Source organism: Balaenoptera physalus (genome assembly GCF_965194825.1).
Source record: "Balaenoptera physalus genome assembly, chromosome: 8".
Taxonomy (NCBI): domain Eukaryota; kingdom Metazoa; phylum Chordata; class Mammalia; order Artiodactyla; family Balaenopteridae; genus Balaenoptera; species Balaenoptera physalus.
In genome coordinates this window covers 6,852,846-6,873,225 of record NC_138887.1, presented here as the reverse complement: position 1 = coordinate 6,873,225, position 20,380 = coordinate 6,852,846, and the positions used below count along the sequence as shown (strand labels likewise).

Genomic DNA, 20,380 nt, shown 5'->3' with positions numbered 1-20,380 from the left:
AAGGTGTGTCAGGTCACACTGTGAAGCCCTAAGGACCGTGGAGGCACTTTTTATTATCCTTTACATTATATTAGTTACCAATAATAATGAGTCTGTAATTCCTGCGGTGGGTTTCACAGCATCAGCGATGGGTACTTGAGCCTCAGTTCCTGTCTTGGCAAAATGAGTTTTCAGAGATAAGTGAGCTCTTGTAAGTAAAAACACTTAAAAAGCTCTGGATAATGAAAACCACTCTTGATCACATTTCTGTGTTATATTAAATATTATTAATAATCATTACTCTATTATTTTTACTACTAATAAGAACAAGAGACTAAAGCTGTGACTGAAAGCCTTGGCTCTGGAGCTAGACTACCTGGGTTGAAATCTGAACTCTTACCAATTACCAGCTCTGGAAGCTCGGGCAAGATAGAAGCTTCCCAGGGCTGTAGTTTCCTCAGTTGAAAAATGAGGATAATAGGTCCCTTCCTCTCTATGAGGACTGAATGAGTTAATATTTGTAGAGTGATTAATACATTGCCTGGTAAATGGCCTCTTAACCTCTTGCGAATCCATCACATCCTTCTTTCCTTCAGTAAAATGGAATCTCAGAATTGCTGCCTTGAGTTCAGAAGATAATGCTCTGTAAATGTGAGCTGATAAGTAAAGCCACGGGGGTTTGGGAGACCCAAAGTAGGTATAAATCTAAGAGGACCAGGGTTAAGGAAGAGTCTGGGGAGTGGGCAACTGCTAAATGGCCTGATTCAAGGCAGTAATGACTGCCATTGGAGTGGGGGAGGTCAGATACTTTTTAAAAATAAGCTGCTGGTTTTAAAACATGTTTTGAAATAATGAATAGTGTTAGTTCAATGAAATTATTCTTCCTCAATATGAGTTTTACTAGGTATGTAGCATTTCACTGCATGGTGGACCATCATATGTTTTAACCAACCCCTATTACTAGACAAAATTTTGCTGCCAGTATTTCATTATTATAAAGAATGTGGACAGTAAATATTCTTATAGCCAAAACTCCCCATATACATCCATGAGTATTTCCTTAAGCTAAGTTCCCAGGAGTCAGATGATACTAGTATTTTAAGTCTTTTCAGATACATATATAATCTATGTATGTGTTTGTGTACTTATACACACATACACAAACACATACACACATATATACTAATACACATATATACATATACTTACATATATACATACATGTATACGTATACACACACATATATATACACACACATAGAGACTGCTGTCCCAGCACAGTCACCAACACTGATGATAGTGCCAGTTTGCCAAAAGTCTCAATAAATTTCACAGTTTCTTTATCACTGCAAATTTGATAGGTTAAAAAACAGTATTTTGGCAAAATGGCAGACTAGGAAGTTCCAAGCTCACCTTTTCCCACGGAAACATGAAGAAAACAACCAGAAGCTGTCTGAACTAATTTTGTAGGGGCTTTAAAAAAGTTAAAGGTTTACAGCAACCAAGCAAACATTCAAGCAAGAAAAAGCCATCCTAAATATGACAGCAAAGTTTAGTGGCATTTTCACTTGCCATCGCCCCACTCCTTCCCCAGTGTGGCAGTGGTCTTGTTCTTGAGAAGGTAGCATCCTGTTTCCCAGTCCCCACCTTCCTGTCACCTTGAACTGGAGGGAGCAGAGCAGACCTTATTTGTATACTACCTGACCTGTGAGAAATGGTAAAGGTCGTCCTTCAGGTTGAAAGGAAAGGATGCTAGACAGTAACTCACAGCAGTATGAAGATGGAAAGATCTGACAAAGAAATACCTGGGCAATATAAAAGGCAGCATTACTTTAATTTTGGTAGCAACTCCACTTTTTAATTTCCAACAGGACCTAAAGGACAAATGCATTAAAATACTTATAAATTATAAATCTATATTATTGGACACACAACATATAAAGGTATAATTTGTGACATTAATAACATGATGGGGAAACAGAAATGTATAGGAGTAGTAGAGTAAAACATGTCATTACAAAAAAAATCAGCTGAACACAAAAGAAGGCAGTAATAGAGACAAATACTGTAAGACTTTTTTATTAAGTAGCAAAGTGACAGTAGTAAGTTCCTCAAGTGTAGTTACTTTAAATGTAAATAGATTAAACTGTCTGATCAAAAGGCAGAGATAGGCAGAATGGATTAGAAAAATGATCCAAATATATACAGTCTATAAGAGACTCACTTTAGCTCTAAAGACAGAAGATTGAAAGTGAAAGGATGGAAACATATTCCCTGTAAATATTAACCAAAAGAAAGCTGGGTAGGCTATACTAATTCAGACAAAATAGACTTCAGTTTAAAAACTTACAAGAGATAAAGACATTATATATTAAAAGTTAATTCAACAAGACAGTTATAAACATGTATGTACCAAAAAGAGCCCCAAAATATAATGAAGCAAACATTCACAGAATTGAAGGGAAAAATCATTCCACAAAAACAGTTGAATACTTCAATAATCATTTTCAATAGTAGATAGGAGAACCAGACAAAAGATCAATAAGAAAATAGAGAACCTAAACAGTACTACAAGTCAATTGTACCTAACAGATGTCAACTGAAAAAAATGCACAACCTAAAAGCTGACAATTATGTTTTATTAGGACTTTCTGAGGACTTAAGCCCAGAAGACAGCCTCTCAGATAGCTCTGAGGAGCTTCTCTGAAAGGGTAAGGGAGGAGCCAGGATACATAGAAGTTTTGCAACAAAAACCAGGTAGTTGGAACATCAAAAGATTACTGTTAATTAAAGAAAATCCAGACATCTCAAGTTAATGAATTTAGCACTTTTCTATGTATGGCAAGATGCAAAACTATGGACTCATTGAAATCATTCCTTTGACATGCACCTTAACCATCTAAGGCCAGTATCCTGTTTTTAACGATTCTGAATTTCCTCAGGGTACACAGTCTGGGTCGGCGGCAGGGGCTGATGGCTTGGTGGCTGCAACATACTTTGTTTACTGATATGGCAGTCCACACAGACAAATACAGAACACTCCACTCAATAACAGTGGAGTACACATTCTTCTCAAGTGCACATGGTACATTGTTTGGAAAAGACCGTACGTTAGGTCACAAAACAAGTCTTAATAAATTTTAAGAGACTTAAATCATCTTTAAAGATCTTTAAAGATACTACAAAGTTACTTTTCTGATCACAGTGGAATGACACTAGATACCAAAGAAGAAGGAAAACCGGAAAATTCACAAATATGTGGAAATTAACCCACTTAAAAATCCAATGTATTAAAGAATAAATCATAAGGGAAATTACGAAATACCTTGCTAAAAATAAAAACACAATATATCAAAGCTTATGTGATGCAGCAAAGTCAAGGCTAAGAGAGAATTTTATACCTGTAAACATCTACGTTAAAGATGAAGAAAGATCTCAAATTAATAACCTAACTCTACATCTTAAGGAACAACAGCAACAACAACAAAATGAAGGCAAACCAAACTGAAAGCTAGCAAAGTGAAGGAAACATTAAAGTTTAGAGCAGAGAAAAAATAGACTAGAGGATAAACAATAGAGAAAAATCAATGAAGTAAAAAGCTGATTCTTCAAAAAGATCAGCAAAATTAACAAATCTTTCACTCAACTCACTAAGAAAAAAGGAGGGACGACTTAAATTACTAAAATCAGAAATAAATGTGAGGACATTACTACTGATTTTACAGAAACAAAAATAATTTTAAGAGAACATTATAACAGGTGTACACCAACCAACTGGATAACCTAAATGAAAAAAAATAATTTCCTGGAAACACACTATCAACTATAACTCAATAATGAAGAAAGAAAAAATCTGAATGAATCTATAACAAGTAATGACATTGAGTTGGTAGTCAAAAAACCTCCCAAAAAAGAAAACTGTGGACCAGGTGGCTTCACTGGTGCATTTCACCAAATATTTAAAGAAGAACTAACTCAAATACTTCTCTAACACTTCCAAAATGTTAAAGAGCACCTCTGATTTTATGAGGTCAATATTACCCTGATACCAAAGCCTGACAAAGAAACTATAAGAAAACTACAGATCAATATCCCTTATGAATATTGATACAAAAATCCTCAACAAAATACTAGCAAACAGAACACAGAAACATAGAAAAGGATTATACATCATAACCAAGTGGATTTATTCCTGGAATGCAAGGATGCTTCAACACATGAAAATCTATCAATGTAATATATCACATTAATATGATGAGGGAAAAAAACCACATGATCATCTCAATTCATGCAGAAAAAAAAAACATTTGACAAAATTCGACAATCTTTCACAACATAATGCACTAAAACTAGGAATAGAAGGAAACTTCTTCAGTATGATAAAGGTCATATATGAAAAACCCAGAGCAATGATGAAAGCCTAAAAGTTTTTCCCTAAAATCAGAAACAAACAAACAACAACAACCAAAAAAAGAATGCTCTCTTTTGCCACTTCTGTTCAACATAGTGCTATAAGTCCTAGAAAGAGCAATTAAGCAATAAGAAGGGGAAAAAAGGCATCCAAATCAGAAAGGAAGAAGTAAAATTATCTGTTTGCAGATGACATGATCTTCTATGTAGAACATCCTAAAGACTCCACCAAAAACTGTTAGAACCAATATATGAATTCAGTAAATTTGCAGGATACAAAAGTCAACATAAAAATCAGTTGCATTTCTATACACAAATAAAAACCTATCCAAAAAGGAAAGTAAAAAAAAAAAAAAATCTCATTTATGATAGCATCAAAAAGAATAAAATACTTAGGAATAAGCTTAATCAAGGAGGTGAAAGACTTGCACACTAAAAGCTATAAAACATTGATGAAAGAAATTAAAGAAGACACAAGTAAATGGAAGGACATCCCATGTTCATGGGTTGAAAGAATATTGTTAAAATATCCATACCACCCAAAGTGATCTATAGTTTCAATGCAATCCCTATCAAAATCCCAATGGCATTCTTTACAGAAATAGAAAAAATAATCCTAGAATTCACTTGGAACCATAAAAGACCCTGCATGTCCAAAGCAATTTTACACAAGAAGAACAAAGTGGGAGGCATTACACTTCCTGATTTGAAAATATATTACAAAGCTATGGTACTGGCAATAAAACAATGGAACATAGTAGAGAGCTCAGAAGTAAGTCCACACATCTATAGTCAACTGATCTTCGAGAAGTGTATCAAGAATACTGGGAATTCCCTGGCGGTCCAGTGGTTAGGACTCTGTGCTCTCACTGCCGAGGGTCAAGGTTGAACCCCTGGTTGGGGAACTAAGATCCCACAAGGCAGGTGGTGCAGCCAAAAAATAAATAAATAAATAGTACAAAATTGGGAAAGGACAGTTTCTTCAATAAACAGTGATGGGAAAACTGGATATACACGTGAAAAATAATGAAGTTAGATCATTGTCTCACACCATATAGAAAAATCAACACAAAATGCACTGAAGACATAAACATGAAACCTTTATACATAAAACTCGTAGAAGAAAACATGAAAAAAGCAAAATATTGGACTTTGTGATGATTTATTGGATGTGACACCAAGAGCTCAGGCAACAAAAGCAAAAATAGACAAGCAGAATTATATCAAACTAAAAAGCTACTGCACAGCAAAAGAAATAAATAACAAAATGTAAAGGGAAACTATGGAATGGAAGAAATATTTGCAAAAGACGTATCTGATAAGAGGTTAATACCCAAAATATAGAAGGAACTGTTAAAAATTGGGCAAAGAACCTGAATAGACGTTTCCTAGAAGAAGACAAACAAATGTCTTCCATTATACAAACAGGCATATGAGAAGGTGTTCATCAGGGAAATGCAAATAAATGAAAAAATGAGATATCACTTCACACCTGTTAGAATGGCTATTACCAAAAAAAGTTAAAAATTAAAATAAAAGATAACAAGGATGGTGAGGATGTTGGTGAGGATGTTGAGAAATGGGATGCCTTGTACACTGTGGCTGGGTATGTAAATTGTTGCAGCCACTGTGGAAAACCTATGGAGGTTCTTCAAAAAGCTAAACATAGAAATACCTTATGATCCAGTAATCCCACTTCTGGGTATATATCCAAAAGTATTGAAGTCAGAGTCTCAAAGAGATATCTGAATTCCCATATTCATTGCAACATTATTCACAATAATCAGGATATGGACACAGCCTAAATGACTGTCAATAGATGAATAGGCAAAGAAAATGTGGTATATAAATACAGAATATTAGCCTTTAAAAAGCAGCAAATCCTGCCATTTGGAACAACCTGGATGTAACTGGAGGACATTATGCTAAGTGAAATAACCAGACACAGCAGGACAAATCCTGGGATTTCCCTGGTGGTCCAGTGGTTAAGAATCCACCTCCCAACACAGGGGATGCGGGTTTGATCCCTGGTCAGGGAACTAAGATTCCACATGCCGTGGGGGCAACTAAGCCTGTGCACTTCAACTACTGAGCCCGTGTACTCTGGACCCTGTGTGCCACAGCTACTGAGCCCACGCTCTCTAAAGCCCGCACACCACAACTAGAGAGAAGCCCATGCGCCAAAACGAAAGATCCAGCATGCCGCAGCAAAGATCCCACGTGCTGCAACTAAGACCTGACACAGCCAAAAAAATAAAAATAAAAAGACAAATATTACATTATCCTACTTTTATGAGGAATTTAAAATAATCAAATTCAGAACCAGAGCATAGAATATTGGTTAGCAGGGGCTGATAAGAGGGAAAAATAAAGAGGTGTTGGTTGGTGAAAAGGCACAAAGTTTCAGTTACACAAAATGGGTAGGTTCTGGAGATCTGCTACACAACTTAAGGCCTAAGTTAACAATAATATACGGTATACTTAATCTGCAAAGAAAGTAGATGTTATGTTAAGTGCTCTTACCACAAAAAAAATGTATGATAAATATGTAAGTAAACAAATAAATAATAAAATTAATAAATGAATGGAGTGAGAGGAAACTTTAGGAGGTGATGCATAAGTTTATGGCCTTGATTGTGGTGATGATTTCACAGGTGTATACTTATCTCCAAGCTGATCAAGTTGTATACATCAGACATATACGGCATTTTTAAGTCAATCATACTCAATCAAGAGGTTAAGAAAAGGTCAGCTGCATTTCCATACACTAACAATGAGTAATACTAAAAAGAAATTGAGAAACCAATTCTGTTTATATTAGCATCAAAAAGAAAAAATATTTAGAAACAAATTTATCCAAAAAGGAAAAACATGTGAACACTGAAAACAACAAAACAATATTGAAAAAAATTAAAGAAAATATAAATGGAAAGACATTCCATTTTCACATTGGAAATCTTAATATTAAGATGTCAGTACTAACAAAGCAATCTACAGATTCAATGAAATCCCTATGAAAATTCCAAGCATTTTCTACAGTAATAGAATAATCCATCCTAAACTTCATAAGGAATCTCAAGGAACACTGAATAACCAAACCGTTTTAAAATAAAGTACAAAGTTGGAACTCACACATCCTGATTTGAAAACTAACTACAAATCTACAATGATCAAAACAGTGTAGTAAAAAAAAAAAAAAAAAAACAGTGTAGTACTGGCATATAGGACAACGGAATAGAATAGAGTCCAGAAAATCTCAAATATATTGTCATATATATAATTGAAGTATATTTGATTTACAGTATTGTGTTAGTTTCAGGTGTACAGCAAAGTGATTCATTTATATATATATTATATATAATGTATATTTTTTATGATTATTTTCCATTATAGGTTATTACAAGATATTGAATATAGTACCCTGTGGTATACAGTAAATCTTTGTTGCTTATCTATTCTATGTAGAGTAGTTTGTATCTGTTAATCCCATACTCCTGATTTATCCCTCCCCCCTTCCCCTTTGGTAAATATCAGTTTGTTTTCCTATGTCTGTGAGTCTCTTTCCGTTTTGTATATAGGTTCATTTGTATTATTTTTTATATTCCACATGTAGGTGATAGCATACAATATTTGTCTTTTTCTGTCTGACTTCACTAAGTATAATATTCTCTAGGTCCATCCATTTTGCTACAAATGGCAATATTTCATTATTCTTTATAGCTGAGTAATAGTCCATTATATATATATATATATATATATATATATATATATATATATATACCACATTTTCTTAATCCAATTGTCTGTTGATGGGCACTTGGGCACTTGGGTTGTTTCCATGTCTTGGCATGGGGTGCATGTATCTTTTCGCATTAGAGTTTTTGTCTTTTCTGGGTATCTACCCAGGAGTGGGGCTGCTATATGATAGCTCTATATTTAGTTTTTTAAGGAACCTCCACCGTTCTTCATAGTGGCTGTACCAATTTACATTCCCACCAACAGTGTAGGAGGGTTTCCTTTTCTCCACATGCTCTCCAACAGTTGATATTTGTAGACTTTTTGATGATTGCCATTTTGACCTGTGTGAGGTGATAACCCGTTTTGGTTTTGATTTACATTTCTCTAATAATTAGTGATTGTGAGCATCTTTTCATGTACCTGTTGCCCACCTGTATGTCTTCTTTGGAAAAATGTCTATTTAGGTCTTCTGCCATTTTTTTCATTGGGCTGTTTGGGTTTTTTTTGTTTTTTGTTTTTGATATTTAGTTGTATGAGCTGTCTGTATATTTTGCATATTAACTCCTTGTTGGTTGCAACATTTGCAAATATTTCTCCCATTCTGTAGGTTGTCTTTTCATTTAGTTGATGTGCAAAAGCTTTTAAGTTTGATGTAGTACAGTTCGTTTACTTTTACTTTTATTTTTTTGCCTTGGGAGACTGATCTAAGAAAATATTGCTACAATTTATTTATGTTCAAGAATTTTATGCCTGTATTCTCTTCTAGAAATTTTATGGTATCATGTCTTGTACTTAGGTCTTTAAGCCATGTTGAGTTTATTTTTGTATATGCTGTGAGGGAGTGTTCTAATTTCATTGATTTACATGTAGCTGTCTAGCTTTCCCAACACCACTTGTTGAAGAGACTGTCTTTTCTCCGTTGTATATTCTTGCCTCTTTTGTCACAGATTAATTGACCATAGGTGTGTGGGTTTATCTCTGGGCTCTCTATTCTGCTCCATTGATCCGTATATCCCTGATTGTACCAATATCACACTGCTTTGATTACTAGAGCTGTGTAGTATAGTCTGAAGTCCAGAGGATTATGCCTCTGGCTTTATTCTTGTTCCTCAGGACTGCTTTGGCAACTCTGCATCTTTTGTTGTTCCAAATAAATTGTAGGATTATTTGTTCTATTTCTGTGAAAAATATCATGGGTATTTTGATAGGGCTCACATTAAATCTGTAGATTGCTTTGGATAATATGGCCATTTTAACAATATTAGTTCTTCCCATCCAAGAGCATGGGATATCTTTCCATTTCTTCGAATGGTCTTCATTTCCTTTATCAATGTTTTAGACTCTTCAGTGTAGTTACTTCACTGCCTTGGTTAAGGCAGTGAAGTAACTTCCTCAGAGAGGCCTTGCCACCCCCTGCCCACTGTGGACCCGCCGGTACATGTGAGGTGATGCTCTGTCCTTTCCCACAGCACTCACCACCTTGGCAATGACTGGATCTCCACTTCCGCCTCTCCCACCAGGTGGTGAGTCCCCCGAGGGCCGGGCTGGCTGTCTCGTTGACAACTGTGTCCCCAAAGGCAGTGAAGTAATGAGTATTTTATTTTTTTGGACACGATTTTAAATGGGATTTTTTTTTTTTGGCTGTCTCTTTCTGACATTTCATTGTTAGTGTAAAGAAATGCAACAGATTTCTGTATATTAATCTTGCATCCTTCTACCTTGCTGAATTCATTTATTCTAATAATAGTTGTGTGGACACTTTAGGGTTCTCTATATGGAGTATCATGTCCTCTGCAAATAGTGACAGTTTTACCTCTTCCTTTCCAAATTGTGCTCATTTTATTTCTTTTTCTTGTCTGATTTCTGTGGCCAGGACTTCCAGTAGAAGTTGAATAGAAGTGGTGAATAGAAGTGGTGAGAGTGGGCATCCTTGTCTTGTTCCTGAATTTAGCAGAAAGGCTTTCAGTTTTTCACCCTTGAGTATTATGTTGGCTGTGGGTTTGTCATAAATGGATTTTATTATGTTGAATTATGTTCCCTCTATACCCACTTTGGTGAGTTTTTAATCATGAATAGATGTTGAATTTTGTCAAATGTTTTTCTGCATCTATTGAGATGATCATATATTTTTTGTCTTTCCTTTTGTTAATGTGGTGTATCACATTGATTGATCTGTGTATGTTGAGCCATCCTTGTGAACCTGGGATGAATCCCACTTGGTTGTAGTGTATGATCTTCTTTGTTTTGTTGGCTTCAGTTTGCTAATATTTTGTTGAGAATTTCTGCCTCTATGATCATCAAGATATTGACCTATAATTTTCTTTTTCTTTTCTTTTCCTTTTTTTTTTTGTTTTTATTTTTTTTTAGTGTCTTTGTCTGGTTTTGGTAACAGGGTGATGGTGGCTTCATAGAATAAATTTGGGAGTGTTCCCTCCTCTTCAATTTTCTGGAATAGTTGGAGCAGGATACGTGTAAATTCTTTGTATGTTTGGTAGAATTCCCCAGAGAAGTTGTCCAGTCCTGGAATTTTGTTTGTAGGGAGTTATTATTATTATTCTTATTACAGAATCTATTTCACTTCTAGTGATTGGCCTGTTCAAATTACCTGATTTTTCTTGACTCAGTTTTGGCAGGCTATATATTTCTAGAACCTTGTCCATTTCTTCTAGGTTGTCCAATTTGTTGGCATATAACTGTTAATAGTATTCTCTTATGATTTTTTTTGTATTTCTGAGGTATATGTTGTTATTTCTCCTCTTTCATTTCTTATTTTGTTTATTTGGGTCCTCTCTCGTTTCTTCTTGGTGAACCTAGCTAGAGGTTTGTTGACTTTACCTTTTGTAAAAAAAACAGCTCCTGGTTTCATTGATCATTTTTATTGTTTTTAATATATATATTATTTATTTCCACACTTATCATTATTATTTCCTTCCTTCTGCTGACTTTGGGTGTTGTTTATTCTTCTTTTTCTAATTCTTTTAGGTGGTAGGTTAGGTTTTGTGTTTGAGATTTTTCTTGTTTCTTGAGGAAGGCCTATATCACTATGAACTTCCCTCTCAGAACTGCTTTTCTGCATCCCATAGATTGTGTAATGTTGTATTTTCATTGTCATTTGTCTTGAGGTATTTTCTGATTTCTCTTTGATTTCATTGTTGACCTGTTGGATTTTTTAGTAGTATGTTGTTTAGTTTCCATATGTTTGTTATTTCCCCATTTAACTTTTTACAGTTGATTTCTAGTTTCATATCATTATGGTCAGAAAACATGCTTGTTGTAATTTCTAGCCTCCTGAATTTGTGAGGCTTGTTTTGTGACCTCATATGTGGTCCATCCTAGAGAATTTTTCATGTGTGCTTGAAAAGAATATGTATTTGGATGTAGTGTCCTGTAGATATCAGTTAAGGCCAACTGGTCTATTGTGTCATTTAGGACCTCCACTGCATTATTGATTTAATTTCTGGAAGATCTGTCCATTGGTGTCAGTAGATTGTTAAAGTCTCCTACTATCATTGTATTATTGTCCATTTGTCCCTTTATGTCTGTTATTATTGTTTTAATATTTAGGTGCTCCTCTATTGGGTGCATATGTTAATGAGTGTAACATGCTATTCTTCCCTTTATCATTATATAATGTCCTTCTTTGTCTTTCTTAATGGACCTTGTTTTAAAGTCTGTTTTGTCTGATATGAGTATTTCTATCCCCAGTTACCTGTCATTTCCATTTGCATGAAATACATTTTCTCATCCCCTGACTTTCAGTCTGTGTGTGTCTTTCACTGTGAAGTGAGTCTCTTGTAGGCAGCATATTGTAGGGTCTTTTTTTTTTTTCAGTCTGCCACTCTATGTCTTTTGATCAGAGCATTTAGTCCATCAACATTTAAAGTAATTATTTATTGGTATATACTTATTGCCATTTTAAACCTTGTTTTCCAGTCATCTTTGTAGTTTTTTGTTCATTTCTTCTTTTTGTTTTTTCCTTTTGAGGTTTGTTGATTTTCTTTTGTAGTATACTTGAGTTCCTTTCTTTCTGTTTTTTGTGAATATATTGTCTGTTTTTGATTTGTGGTTACCATGGAGTTCAAGTATGTTGACCCATACTATATATATTTGCTTTAAACTGATAGTTGTTCAACTTCAAACACATTCTAAAAGATGTACCTCTTTATACACCCCTCTGCCACATTTTGTGATTTTTATGTCCTATTTTACAACTTCATGTTTATTCTTTTGCTGTTAATTTATCAGTTATCATCACTTTTACAGATTTTTAAATTGTTTTTTAAGCAATCCTAAATCCTTTCATATGTTTGCCTTACCTATTGTGATTTCCCCTTTCCTCTATTCTTGTTTCTTTTCTTTCTTTTTTTAATAAATTTATTTATTTATTTATTTATTTATTTATTTATTTATTTTTGGCTGTGTTGGGTCTTCGTTGCTGTGCGTGGGCTTTCTATTGTTGCGGTGCATGGGTTTCTCATTGTGGTGGCCTCTCATTGCAGACCATGGGCTCTAAGTGTGCAGGCTTTATTAGTTGTGGCACACAGGCTCAGTAGTTGTGGCTCATGGGCTCTAGAGGGCAGACTTAGTAGTTGTAGCACATGGACTTAGTTGCTCCATGGCATGTGGGATCTTCCAGTACAGGGCTCGAACCCATGTCGCCTGCCTTGGCAGGAGGATTCTTAACCATTGTGCCACCAGGGAAGCCTCTTGTTTCTTTTCTATTTGGAGAAAACCCTTAACTATTTCTTTAGGCTAGGTTTAATATTGCTGAATTCTTTTAGTTTTTGCTTGTCTGAGGAATTCTTTATCTATTCTTCTATTCTAAATGATAATCTTGTTGGGTAGAGTATCCAAAGTTGCAGGGTTTTCCCTTTCAGGAATTTGAATTTATCATTCGACTCCCTTCTGGCCTGCAAAGTTTCTGCAGCAAAATCAGCTGATAGTCTTATAGGCGTTCCCTTGTGACCTACTCTTTGTTTTTCTCTTGCTGCCTTTAGAATCCTCTTTTTATCTTTAAATTTTGCCATTTTAATTCTGATATGTCTTGGTGTGGGTGTGTTTGGGTTCATCTTGTTTGGGATCTTCTGTGCTTCCTGTCCCTGGATATCTGTGTTCTTTTTTAGGCTTGGGAAGTTTTCAGCCATAATTTCATCAAATACACTTTTGATTCCCTTCTTTCTCTTCTCCTTCTGGAACCCGTATTATGCGTCAGTTGACATGTGTTGTATTATCCCATAGATCTCATATATTGTTTTTTTTTTTCTTTTGTCTTTCTGTCTGCTGTTCTAGCTGGGTGATTTCCATTATTCTATCATCCAGATCACTTATTCGTTCTTCTGTGTCATTTAGTATGTTATTCATTGCTTCTAGATTGGTATTTATCTCAGCAACTGAATTATCTAATTTTGGTTGGTTCATCTTTATAGTTTCTAGTTTCTTGTTACAATGATCTGCATTTCTAATGATAATCTTTCTTAATTCCTGTAGTATTTTTAATACCTCCTTTTTAATTGGGTTCTAGTAAACTGAGGTCTATTTCATTATTTGTTCTTTCAGGGGATTTCTCTTGTTCTTTTAATTGGGAATAATTCCTCTGCCTTTTTATTTTACTTAACTTTATCTCTATGAATTTAGGAGAAACAGTTGTCTACTGTGATCTTGAAGGGGAATTTTTATGTGGGAGCATCCCTGTGTAGACTGTGTGTGTCCAATATTTTCGGTGCAAGGGCTGGTTTTGGTATGGATGCCAGCCAAATCTTTCCTCCGAGTGTGCTGGCTGTTATCCCCTTGATAGGGGCTGTGGTTGGTGTTTCAGTGTCTAGAGCCTGTGCTGGATATGAGGTGGTTCTTTCTCTTTGTTCATGGCTGTCACTGCCCTGCTGGGGGCAGGGTCCATTTCCCAGTTGGAAATAGAAGCCTTGAGGGTGGGTTTCATCAGGCTCTGTTACCCTCGAGTGTGTCGCCTGCCCCAAAGTTTGTAATTGCTGAAGTAAGTGAGGCCTGTGTGGTCACAGCTAACCTATGGGCCACCCATGCAGGTGTCCATGGTTCCACTCAGAAGCATCCCAAGGTTCCATCCCTTTCTCTGTTATGTTCATCTCACATTTAGTGCAGGGCTGTGGTGTGGAGTAGGCTGGGACTGGGGGTTGGGGCATTGTGGCTGCAGGAATTGCGGTGGCTGTGCTTCATCTGAGATCTGGGCTGCCTCTGTGGCAGACTTCTCCAAGGACCTGTCTGCCCCAGATCTAGTGCTACTCTGTGCTGTGGAGTGGGTGGAGCTGGAGCACTCATGCTAGGACATAAACCACTATGTACTCCTGCCCAGGGCCAGTCTGCCTGGGAGTCAGTGCTTAGCCTTTGTGCATTCTTATGGCATCACCCAGTGTGTGCACTGACAATGTCTGCCCAGCTAGGCTTGGTGCCCCAGTGCATGTGCTGACAATGGTCTCTGTGGTTCCGCCCAGATCACACCCCAGGTGCCCCAGTCTGTCTCTGCATAGCTAGACTGATCTTTGCCCTGATCTTGTGCCAGAATGTGGTGTGGAGTGAGCAGGGGTGGGGTATTCATCCTTTTGTACTGGGAAGTGTGGCAAGGTAGCAGCAGCCAGTACAAGGCTCTCTCCACCCTGATTCTTATCAAGCCAACATGCAGGCACTGCTCACAAGTAGAGTCTAGGCTTCCTCAGGCCCTCTATCCGTCTCAGCGGATTTCCCAGCAGACAAGGGGGCTTGTCTCCTCCCTGCAGGACCCCAGAACTGGGATGCCCATATTTTTAGTCAACCTGCTCCCCAGAGTGAGAATTCACCTGTGTGGACTTCTGTTCCTTACAGATCCCTGCCAGGGGTGCAGGTTCTGACCCAATGCCTTTTTTCCCCATCCTGCACAGTTACATGGACATCTTTCTTCCAGCTTTGGCTGTATAGCAGTTCTTTCACCAGTTTCCAGTTAGTTTTCCATGATTATGGTTCCACATGTAGATGTACTTTTGATGTGTTTGTTGGGGGAGGTGAGCTCCATGTCCTCCTACTCTGCCATCTTGGTCCCCCTTGGCCCAATATATTTTTGACTTAAGTACTAAGGCCATTTAATGTGGAAAGGATGGTCTTTTCAAAAATGGTGCTGAGAAAACTGAATATCCACATACTGAAGAATAAAGTTGGACCCATACCCCACATCATATACAAAATTACTCAAATGAATCTAAGACCTAAACATACAAGTTAAAACAATAAAACTATTGGAAGAAACATAGGGGAAAAGCTTCAGGGCATTGGATTTGGCTATAATATTTTGGATATGGCACTGCAAGCACAGGCAACAAAAGAAAAAATAGCTAAATTGAGCTTCATCAAAATTTAAAATTTTTGTGCATCAAAGGACACTATCAAAAGAGAGTGAAAAGGCAACCTATAGACTGGGAGAAGATATTTGCAAATCACATATCTGATAAGGGATTAATATCCAAAATTCATAAGGAAACCCTACAACTCAACGACAAAGAAAACAACCCAATAAAAAATGGGCAAAGGGCTTGGCTAGACATTTCTCCAAGGCAGATATACTTAGAGCCAACGAGCATATGAAAATATGCTCAACACAATTAGTCATTAAAGAAATGCACATTAAAACCACAATGAGATACCACTCCCCATGTACTAAAATGGCTACAGTCAAAACAACAGAAAACGCCAAGTGCTGATGAGAATGTAGAGAAATTGGGACCCTCAGACACTGTTGGTGGGAATGTAAAGTGTTTCAGGCACTGTGGAAGACAGTTTGGCAGTTGTTCAAATAGCTAAACATAGAAATTCCATATGATCCAGCAGTTCAACTTCTGGGTATATGCTCAAAAGAATTCAAAAGAGGGACTCAAACAGATACATGCACACCAATATTCACAGCAGCAATTAATCACAATTGCTAAAAGGTGGAAATAACCCAAATGTCCATCAACAACTGAGTGGATAAACAAAATATGGTATAAATATAAAATGGAATATTATTCAGTCATAAGAAGGAATGGAATTCTGGATCATGCTACAACATGGATGAAGCTTGAAAACATGCTAGGTGAAGTAAGGCAGACACAAAAGGATAAATATTGTATGATTCCACTTAGATGAGATAACAAGAACAGGCAAATTAATAGAGAAAGAAAGTAGATTAAAGGTTACCAGGGGCCAGAGGTATGGGGAATGGGGAGTTATTGCTTAATTGTTACAGAGTCCCTAGAGATGATAAAAAAATTTTTTTTGGAAATAGATATAGTGATGTTGTGGTTGCACAACATTATGAATGTAGTTAATGCCACTGAATTGTACACTTAAAAATGATTAAAATGGTACATTTTGGGGCTTCCCTGGTGGCACAGTGGTTGAGAATCTGCCTGCCAATGCAGGGGACACGGGTTCGAGCCCTGGTCTGGGAAGATCCCACATGCCGCAGAGCAACTAGGCCCGTGAGCCACAACTACTGAGCCTGCGCGTCTGGAGCCTGTGCCCCGCAACAAGAGGGGCCGCGACAGTGAAAGGCCCTTGCACCGCGATGAAGAGTGGCCCCCGCTTGCCACAACTAGAGAAAGCCCTTGCATAGAAACGAAGACCCAACACAGCCAAATAAATAAATAAATAAATAAATAAATAAATAAGTCAGGAGCTCTTTAAAAAAAAAAAAAGGTACATTTTATGCATATATATGTTACCACAACAAAAAAATTGTAAGAGAATCAATTACATATCTCAGAGTCTTTTAAATATATTGTTGAAATTAAAGGTCTGAAAGAGTGGATTTTAATCATCAGAAAATGCAGGCTAATAAAAAGAAATGAAATTGAGTTATTTGTAGTGAGGTGGATGGACCTAGAGTCTGTCATACAGAGTGAAGTAAGTCAGAAAGAGAAGAACAAACACCATATGCTAACACATATATATGGAATCTAAAAAAAAAAAAAAATGGTCATGAAGAACCTAGGGGCAAGACGAGAATAAAGACACAGACCTACTAGAGAATGGACTTGAGGACACAGGGAGGGGGAAGGGTAAGCTGGGATGAAGTGAGAGAGTGGCATGGACATATATACACTACCAAATGTAAAATAGATATCTAGTGGGAAGCAGCCGCATAGCACAGGGAGATCAGCTCAGTACTTTGTGACCACCTAGAGGGGTGGGATAGGGAGGGTGGGAAGGAGGGAGACACAAGGGGGAAAAGATATGGGGACATATGTATATGTATAACTGATTCACTTTGTTATAAAGCAGAAAGTAACACACCATTGTAAAGCAATTATACTCCAATAAAGATGTTTAAAAAAAAAAAAAAGAAAGAAAAAAGAAAATGCAGGCTATATATTTGCTTTGACCCTAATGCTATAAAGAATTTTAAAACTCTGGACAATTTTAAAAATATTAAACCTCTCCAATGAGTTTGTAAGAAAGTTAGGAATTCTCTGGTTAGAAACAAAGAAGTGAACCTAGAGAGCAACTTCAGCCTCCTTCTCTTTGGGAATCTTTGCCTTACCAAGTGAACGTGAGTTTGGGATTTCATAGGCTCAGGTGTTTGAGAAAGAGAAAACAAATCTCAGGACCCACCCAAGGCAAGGACTGTAAAAGAACAGCCTCCATCCCTAAAGCTGGGACGCCAAAGGGCCATACACACAGTATTGGGAGTGAAATAGAAGTAAACTGGCCTCCACCTCAGAGGAGAGTTGACTTGTCTCCAATTTGGCTTAGGAGGATAACCTCTGAGAATATCAAAGTGATAAGTGGTCCTCACATGGGTTTACAGCCTGAATTCATACTGTCTGGGTAATCTGAAAATTGAGAAGTAAATTTAGAGTAATCCTGGACTGGGAGTCCTTCCAGGAGCCTGGAAGACACAAACACAAATCCTCTCTGGAAGAAAACACATTTATTCCAGGCCTCAAAGAATTCCTGAAATAAAATTCCAAGAAAAATGAGCATCTGATAGTCAAAAATAACAACACAAACAGAAACAAGTCCCCATGAATGCAAAAGAAAAAAAAGCTGGAACAGACCTTCAAGAATTTTAAATAAATGGAATTATTAGACACAGATTTTACAGTAACTATGTTTAATACTTTGAAAGAAATAAAAGATAATCTTGAATATATATACAAAAAATGATGAATGAGATTTGGAAGAGAATCAAAACAAATAAAATATAATTAAAATCACAAGTGTAATGGATGGGTTTAACTGCAAATTAGACACACTGAAAAGAAATTGGTGAACTGGAATATAGAACTGAAAAGATTATCTAGAATGGAGCAAAAGGTCAAAGAGATGGAAAATATGAAGAAGGGTTAAGAAACACAGAAGATGGAGAAAGTTTAACATATATGTAATTGTGGACCCAGCTGGGAAGGAAGAGAATGGAGAAGAAGAAATATCTGAAAAGATAATGACTGACTGACTAAGAATTGATGAAAGACAACAACTCACAGATGCAAAGAGCTAAACAAATCTCAAGCAGAACAAACAAAAAGAAATCCATACCTGGTTAGATAAGAATGAAATGCATAACACCAAGAGAATGTACTCTAGGGAAGAGGAAAATTGGCAGATGGAAGATCTGGGCTGCAAAAGTTAGTGAAGAGCACAGAAAATAGTAACTGTGTGGGTAAAGTTAAACAAACATTGGCCTTAAAAACAAAAACAACAATAATAATGTATTTTGGGTTAAATAAAACAATTCTAAGGCAAGATTAGTAGGCAAAGTAATGGTCCCCCAAAGATGCCCACATCCTAATCCCTATAACCTGTGAATATGTTATGTTACATGGCAAAGGGAAATTAAGGTTGCAGATGGAACTAAGGTTGGTAATCAGATGATTTTAATATGGGAAGAGTAAATGGATCACTGAGGGAAGAGCAGTGCTCACCACAGGGTCCTTAAAGGTAGAAAAATGAGGCAGAAGAAAAGGTCAGAATGATAGGATACAAGGACTTGACCTGCTGTTGCTGGATTTCAAGAATAAGGAAGGGGCCCTGAGCCAAGATATACAGGCCACCTCTAGAAGCTGAAAAAGGAAAGGAAACAGATTCTCCCCTAGGGCCTCTAGCAAGGGATACAGCCTTGCCAACACCTTGATTTTAGCTCAATGAGGTCTGAATTGAACTTCTGGCCTAAAGAATCGGAAGATAATAAATTGTGTTGTTTCAAGCCACTAAGCTTGTAGTGATTTGTTACAGCAGCAGTAAAAAACTAATGCAGAGAGTTAAAATACATGTCAGCAATAGCATAATAGTAAGTGGAAGAAAAGTATTCTAAGACCCTTTAAGTTACTGAGGGTGTAAGTGGTATGCAACCAGCTCAACGCCACTTACAAGCCATTTCTGGACATTTCTTTCTGACTCCACATTCAATGATGCTAGCTTGAAATCAGCTATGATGGGAGCACTTACATCACAGAAATAGGCAAATGCTACAAACCAGACTTTTATTTATTATTTTTAAATTTATTTATTTATTACTTCTTGTTAAAGAGAAAGAGCATATTTTAATTCTTGGAGTAAAGAAGTATTATAGCCCTAACCCTAACTTCCAGACTAATCTGGGCATGGGGGAGAGGGAAGTAACAAGGGGAAGATGAGAAAAAATACCGAATATATCCAAAATAGGGCAAGAAAAGGGAAAAATACATATAGAACAGGTGGGAGAATAAAAAGTACAAAGATGATAGTTTGTAAATTGAAACATTAGTGATTACAATCATAAAAGGCAAAGGTTGTCAGATTGGATTTTTTTAAAGTGTACTACCTGCTTTAAAGAGACACTTTTGAAGCACAAGGATGCTGAGAAGTTGAAAGTAAAAGGTTAGAAAAAGATATTTAGGGAAATTCTAACCAAAAGAAAGTTGCTAAAGTTACACTAATACCAGACAAAATAGACTTCAAGGCAAAAAATCACTACAAGTGATAAAGAGGGAAACTTCATAAAGTATTATTTCACCAGGTAGATACACAATTTTAAATTTGCATGTGCCTAGTAATATAGCATTAACTATATAAAGTAAACACTGATACAATTATGAAGAGTAATAGACTAATCTACCATCATGGTGGAAGATTTTAACACATTCAGTACTTGAGAAACACAAAAAATCAGTTAAGCACATAAAACATTTTCACAAAACTTGGCTTAAGGAACATTTTCAACGTACAGAAAATTTGCAATGATTGCATAATTTGCTATGTTCTTCACCCAGCATCCCCTAATGTCAACATCTGT

General features: G+C 36.5%; 1 protein-coding gene across 3 annotated transcripts in view; it reads right to left on the bottom strand.

Moving 5' to 3' along the window:
- LOC309665343 (up-regulator of cell proliferation) overlaps window positions 1–20,380 on the bottom strand; it is a 102,764-nt gene that overhangs the window by 32,412 nt on the left and 49,972 nt on the right. The window lies entirely within an intron of this gene.